Consider the following 8055-nt stretch of genomic DNA (forward strand, 5'->3'; position numbering starts at 1 on the left):
CTCCATACATTTCTTGACTCCCAAAAATACTCGTTACACTTTGAATGCTTAGCAGGACAGGACAATTGTCTAATTCATGCACTTATCAAGAGAACATCTTTGGTCATCCCTACCGCCTCTGATCTGGTGGACTCACTAAACACATGCTTAGTTTGTAAATTATTGTGATGGAGTGTGCCCATGGCTATCCGTACATTTAAAAAACAAGAAAATGGTCCCGTCTGGTTTGCTTAATATAAGGAATTAGACATTATTTATACTTTTACTTTTGATACTTAAGTATATTTAAAACAAAATACTTTTAGACTTTTACTCAAGTAGTATTTTACTGGGTGACTTTCACTTTTACTTGAGTCATTTTCTATTAAGGTATCTTTACTTTTACTCAAGTATGACAATTGGGTACTTTTTCCACCACTGACTGCATCTCACAAATGTTGTTTTGCCCAGTAAGTATTATTAAGTCACATAGCTTAAAAGCATACTTAAATATGGCAAAGTAAGCATTTTATTGTTCTTCACTGCTGGTATTATATAATATCCAACTTCTTAGTCTTTAGTTTCAGACAAACCTGTACTGCTGCACTCCTACCATTCATTATTTACCAACCTGTAAACAAAAGCCCCAATGACAAATGATGTTCCTTTTAATTTGTCTGTCTGCTGGTCTCCATGTTGCTTCCAAAGGCAGATGTAGAAATGGATTGCTCTTTATGGAAGTGTGTGTGTTAGGGAAGGGGGGACAGGGGTTCTAAAAAGAACCGTGCAGCAAAAATGTGGAGGGTGTGTGTGCGGTACCAGATTGTGGCTTGGTTCCGTGTTGTACACTGCCTCTACCCTGCTCGTCTCGCACTGCCTCTGCTTCTATCTGGCCGTGTGATAAAGCTGCTAACAGGCTTTATCAGGGAGCTGAGGGGAAATATGCTCCTGCCAGATTAGGCCCCAGACTCTGCCAAGGTTATAAACAGCCTGTTATCCCAGGCCCAAACACAGTAATCCATGCTCTATCAGCAGCCAAACATATGGGCCCCACAGAGCACAGATAGCCCTCTGATGGACACACACACACACACACACACACACACAGCACAGCACAGCACAGGTAGCCTCTGACGGACACTTCCCTTTAATTGCAAGGAGAGCCACCAGAGCAGAGCATCCTGGGTAAAAAATTTAAAACACCCCACAAAGAAGAGAGGAAGTTCAACCCTGGTTCAAACCAGCCCAGCTGCACAACACTCAGAGAGACCTACCTTGACCTCTCTGCTGTAGTGCACATGCTCTTCCTAGATATCATGACTGAGCAGAACAGGACCACTTCAATGTTACAACTCCTCCCGGCACCAATTATAGTACCATGGGTTATTGGGTTTTTGTCTGCATTGGGTATTTTCTTTTCATCCGGTGTCAGTTTCATGTGTTTGTTTTATTACCTGCATGGTGAATTAGATGAGGAGGACACTATGAGTATGAATGGATTACGTTAGGCTGGTGATGATGTGATGGGATATGTTTGGCTGTAAGCAGACAGATGGCTCATACTCAGATGCTTCACCTCTCAGAAACGACAGCTAGGATTCTCTCTCAGACACTCTCTCTCTGTCTCACTAATCACTACCAAGCTGTAATATCCACAGAGCCAGGCTAGGTAAACAACAGTAACTCAGACACACTCTCAAAACCAAGACAACTCTGGGATTCTCAGACAGAAGCACTACATGTATTTCTGAAGTGAGAGGAGGTAGACAGGTAGAGAGGTACAGGGATCACAGAAGGTGAACAGGTTCATATCTTGCAGCATGAACAATGTCTGCTAGCATAGCAGGTGAGTTGACAACACTCCCAATGCTGAACTTAGCAAAGAGGTACACAACTATGTTCTCAAGATGTACAGTATTAATTCATGTAAGGTCTGCAATATATCAAATATCTGTGAAATTATTTGGAGAAAATGAATCTGTAATTCATATATGGGAGATGCTTCAGTGAACAAACACACATACTGCATCTAGTTGAAAACCTATTTCGACCCTGTGAAAACACTGTGGAGATTTGCCTTTAAAAAAAACGTGATCAAAGATGCCTTTGACAGAACCGGAGGTGAGTGTGGCTGCAGTTGCTGCTGCCCTGCACTAGATTCATGGGCTGGCTCTGGGCTTCAATAGGATCCTGTAAAAAATAGCATCTCCCCAAAGATGAATGACCATGGGGGAAACAACTCACTGCTTTACCTGAGGACAGTACATGAGACACTAGACTAGAGGTCAACCACACACACATTTAATACACTTTGACAGTGAGACAGTCAAGTTTAAACATGATCATTCTGGTTTCTAAAATGGTAAAATAATGATCCTATGTTACGTATCATATTCCACATAAGTAGCGTGTGTAGAGAGATGTGTGGTTGTATTTCAACATACTCTCCTGACTATATTTGCATTCTGCAGGTTTTTGCTAACCCTCAGAAAGCTATCAAGGTATCATCTAAAATTCACACAAATCCAAGACGAGCTAGGCAGTAGAAAGGGACTTTTACGTTAATGAGTCCTGAGGTAAATCTGATGTAGATGTATGCCCTCTCCCACTCTGGTCTGTCCCCTTAAATAAGAAGCAGGCTGCTCCCCCCCCCACCCCCTTCTCTCTCTCTCTCTCTCTCTCTCTCTCTCTCTCTCTCTCTCTCTCTCTCTCTCTCTCTCTCTCTCTCTCTCTCTCTCTCGCTCTCTCTTTCTGTCAGCATAGCTGTGATCTGAATATCTCTGCCTTCATAAAATATTTAGACCTTATTGACTTCCTCCTCATTTCCCCGCAGAGTAGAGCAGAGTAGACCAGAGTAGACCAGAGTAGACCAGAGTAGAGCAGAGTAGACCAGAGTAGAGCAGAGCAGAGTAGAGCAGAGTAGACCAGAGTAGAGTAGAGTAGCTCTCGATCGTGGCTGAGGAAGGATGCACACCTGCCTCCGGAACACACAGCTGTCTTAGCAAAGGGCTTCTATACCTGCTCCAGTCCTCACAGCTACCAACACTATATGTGCTGAATAACTATGACTATGGTATGTATCATCAGAGCCACCAAAAGATGAAATGCAGTAGATTTGACTTAAACAATGTTGAATACATACAGTGGGGGAAAAAAGTATTTAGTCAGCCACCAATTGTGCAAGTTCTCCCACTTAAAAAGATGAGAGAGGCCTGTAATTTTCATCATAGGTACACGTCAACTATGACAGACAAAATGAGAAAGAAAAATCCAGAAAATCACATTGTAAGATTTTTAATGAATTTATTGGCAAATTATGGTGGAAAATAAGTATTTGGTCAATAACAAAAGTTTCTCAATACTTTGTTATATACCCTTTGTTGGCAATGACACAGGTCAAACGTTTTCTGTAAGTATTAACAAGGTTTTCACACACTGTTGCTGGTATTTTGGCCCATTCCTCCATGCAGATCTCCTCTAGAGCAGTGATGTTTTGGGGCTGTCGCTGGGCAACACGGACTTTCAACTCCCTCCAAAGATTTTCTATGGGGTTGAGATCTGGAGACTGGCTAGGCCACTCCAGGACCTTGAAATGCTTCTTACAAAGGCACTCCTTCGTTGCCCGGGCAGTGTGTTTGGGATCATTGTCATGCTGAAAGACCCAGCCACGTTTCATCTTCAATGCCCTTGCTGATGGAAGGAGGTTTTCACTCAAAATCTCACGATACATGGCCCCATTCATTCTTTCCTTTACACGGATCAGTCGTCCTGGTCCCTTTGCAGAAAAACAGCCCCAAAGCATGATGTTTCCACCCCCATGCTTCACAGTAGGTATGGTGTTCTTTGGATGCAACTCAGCATTCTTTGTCCTCCAAACACGACGAGTTGAGTTTTTACCAAAAAGTTCTATTTTGGTTTCATCTGACCATATGACATTCTCCCAATCCTCTTCTGGATCATCCAAATGCACTCTAGCAAACTTCAGACGGGCCTGGACATGTACTGGCTTAAGCAGGGGGACACGTCTGGCACTGCAGGATTTGAGTCCCTGGTGGCGTAGTGTGTTACTGATGGTAGGCTTTGTTACTTTGGTCCCAGCTCTCTGCAGGTCCTTCACTAGGTCCCCCCGTGTGGTTCTGGGATTTTTGCTCACCGTTCTTGTGATCATTTTGACCCCACGGGGTGAGATCTTGCGTGGAGCCCCAGATCGAGGGAGATTATCAGTGGTCTTGTATGTCTTCCATTTACTAATAATTGCTCCCACAGTTGATTTTTTTTCAAACCAAGCTGCTTACCTATTGCAGATTCAGTCTTCCCAGCCTGGTGCAGGTCTACAATTTTGTTTCTGGTGTCCTTTGACAGCTCTTTGGTCTTGGCCATAGTGGAGTTTGGAGTGTGACTGTTTGAGGTTGTGGACAGGTGTCTTTTATACTGATAACAAGTTCAAACAGGTGCCATTAATACAGGTAACGAGTGGAGGACAGAGGAGCCTCTTAAAGAAGAAGTTACAGGTCTGTGAGAGACAGAAATCTTGCTTGTTTGTAGGTGACCAAATACTTAGTTTCTCTCATCTTTTTAAGTGGGAGAACTTGCACAATTGGTGGCTGACTAAATACTTTTTTTCCCCACTGTATTAAATGTTCCATTATAGTAAATGACACAGGAAGTTTTAAAAACTGAAGAGGCTGACCAATTATAAAATAGTTACAATCAGACATCTTGATATTCACCATTAGTTTATTATCGAGGCATTGTTGTGTTATTGGAGATTTACTAGAGGATATCAATCAGCTGTTTGCCACTTAGAGGGGTCGATCAGGAGATTATTGGCATTGTAAAATACCAAGCAAAATCTGTGGTGCTAAATATTGATACTGTATATCATGTTTCAGCAGCTGTCTGAGAAATACTATTTATAGTTACAGCCTGTAGTTCTGAATGAATTACTCATTGGAACATTAGATAGAAACACATACTGGGGCTTCATCCCAAATGGCACCCTATTCCCTATTTAGTGCACTACCCTATGGGCCCTGGTCAAAAGTAATGCACTATGTAGGGAATAGGCTACCATCACCATGCAGTCTACACATACTGGGCACAAAACCTAATAAATGCCTCATTTTCTATACTTCCTCCAGAAGTCTTGTCCAATAAAGTTTTAAATGTCACAGAGGGGTTGTAACATAGACAGTATAAACCTGCGCCTGGAAAACCATACTACGCACTGTCAAATGTCCCTTCTCCTTTTACACAATAAAGTTTTATATCTTTGAATCAACTATAAAATGGTTTGAAAATGGTCGACTGGGGAATAATTGAGGTTGTTTTACTGTTATGGTTATAGGTCCCAGGAGACTATCTCCATGCTCCGATCTGGCTCAGTCAGTCACCTTCAGAGAAACCACAAAGTTGTAGACTAGTTGTTGTACTTATCTAAATATGATGCCTTATTATCTATGATATCTATTTATTCATCTTAATCTACAATGAAATATAGACTTTGGGCACATGGCACATACAGTATATTGTAGTTTTCAATGTTGATCATTATTACAGGCATTATTACAGTCAAGGAAAGTCTGTTTTAATATGAAAAAAAATATGGGGAAAAAATGAACAAATCATGACAGAAATGTTTAATTGAATGGTCTGCCATGGTTATCCTTGATCCTAAAAAGCATCACTATCTCTCTGCCCAGGACTTCCATGTTGCAACACTCTAGTGGAACAAACAAAAGCAGACCAGCCTCTCTAAGGCGCTGCATTTCACACTTGGGTAGAGGCAGAGGACGGCCTTTTAATGACACACAGTCCCCCCAGTCACCTACTGTAGAATGAGGCGCAGCGTTGGAAATAGACCGGAAACACTGACAGCCTCCACACTGCCTCTTTTGCCTGCCAGCCTGTCTGCCTGTCTGTCTGTCTGTCTGTCTGCCAGCCTGCCTCTTTGTATGCCAGCCTGCCCCTCAAAAAGGCATAACAGATATGCATGGTAAGTTCTGATGAGCGCAAAGAGGACAGTGGGCCGTGTTTGGCTTTGTTGGCCTGGAACAGATGACATCTATTAGACGCGGTAACCTCCCTAAAATGCTTTCACAACGAGAGATGTTTTGGATTGATAGACTAAATACCATGCATCCTTGAGGTCTAAATTATGACCTTTTTTGGTAGATTTTATGGCTGCATTGTATTTTGAATGCTTAATATATATATATATATATATATATATATATATATATATATATATATATATATATACAGTAAAAAGTTTGGACACACCTACTCATTCAAGGGTTTTTCTTTATTTTTACTATTTTCTACATTGTAGAATAATAGTGAAGACATCAAAACTATGAAATAACACATATTGAATCATATAGTAACCCAAAAAGTGTTCAACAAATCAACATATATTTTTGATTTTAGATTATTCAAAGTAGCCAACCTTTACCTTGATGACAGCTTTGCCCACTCTTGGCATTCTCTCAACCAGCTTCATGAGGAATGCTTTTCCAACAGTCTTGAAGGAGTTCCCACATATGCTGAGCACTTGTTGGCTGCTTTTCCTTCACTCTGCGGTCCAACTCATACCAAACCATCTCAATTGGGTTGAGGTCGGGTGATTGTGGAGGCCAGGTCATCTGATGCAGCACTCCATCACTCTGCTTCTTGGTAAACTAGCTCTTACAGAGCCTGGAGGTGTGTTTTGGGTCATTGTCCTGTTGAAAAACAAATGATAGTCCCACTAAGCGTAAACCAGATGGGATGGCGTATCGCTGGTAGCCATGCTGGTTAAGTGTGCCTTGAATTCTAAATAAATCACAGACCTTTAGTAGTCGTTTCTTTGCAGCAATTTGACCATGAAGGCCTGATTCATGCTGTCTCCTCTGAACAGTTGATGTTTAGATGTGTCTGTTACTTGAACTCTGTGAAGCATTTATTTGGGCTGCAATTTCTGAGGCTGGTAACTCTAATGAATTTATCCTCTGCAGCAGAGGTAACTCTGGGTCTTCCTTTCCTGTGGCGGTCCTCATGAGAGCCAGTTTCATCATAGCGCTTGATGGTTTTTGCGACTGCACTTGAAGAAACTTTAAAAGTTCTTGAAATGTTCCGTATTGATTGACCTTCATGTCTTAAAGTAATGATGGACTGTCATTCCTCTTTGCTTATTTGAGCTGTTCTTGCCATAATATGGACTTAGTCTTTTACCAAATAGGGCTATCTTCTGTATACCACCCCTTCCTTGTCACAACACAACTGATTGGCTCAAACGCATTAAGAAGGAAAGAAATTCCACAAATTAACTTTTAACACCTGTTAATTTAAATGCATTCCAGGTGACTACCTCATGAAGCTGGTTGAGAGAATGCCAAGAGTGTGCAAAGCTGTCATCAAGGCGAAGGGTGGCTACTTTGAAGAATCTCAAATATAAAATATATTTTGATTTGTTTAACACTTTTTGGGTTACTACATGCTTCCATATGTGCTATTTCATAGTTTTGATGTCTTCACTATTATTCTACAATGTAGAAATAGTGCAAATAAAATAAACCCTGGAATGAGTAGGTGTGTCCAAACCTTTGACTGGTACTGTATGTATATTTTCCTTCATTCAATTACAATCTTTCTATCCAGATGTCTATTTTCTATACCCCCAAGCATCTATTTTTGTAGGCTTTACTGTGCAGTAGGAAGTAACTAAATGCACCAAACATTTCTAAAATGCCCTATATGTCATCATGATACCTAAATGCTATTTATCAAATGTATTCTGCTGATCTGTGTATTTGTATATGCATTTGTATGTATATTGTAATAATTGTTGGTTCACTAATGTTTTTCTTACCACTATGTACTGCCCTCCCACAGGTGTGAGCAATTGTAATTATCATTTAGGCACCAGTTTATAAAAAACAATGGCTTTGGCACATCTCTTGATGCTCTGATGAAGCCATAACTGCCGAAACACGTTAGCCTGTCTGGCTGAAAATAAAAAGGTGAAATGAGGTGACGTTTTATTGGCCTTTTTTTAAAAGAACTTTTTGGAGTGCCGCCGTTTCCCATTGTTTCTTG

This window comes from Coregonus lavaretus, assembly GCF_964263955.1.
Source record: "Coregonus lavaretus genome assembly, contig: HAP1_SCAFFOLD_710, whole genome shotgun sequence".
NCBI lineage: Eukaryota > Metazoa > Chordata > Actinopteri > Salmoniformes > Salmonidae > Coregonus > Coregonus lavaretus.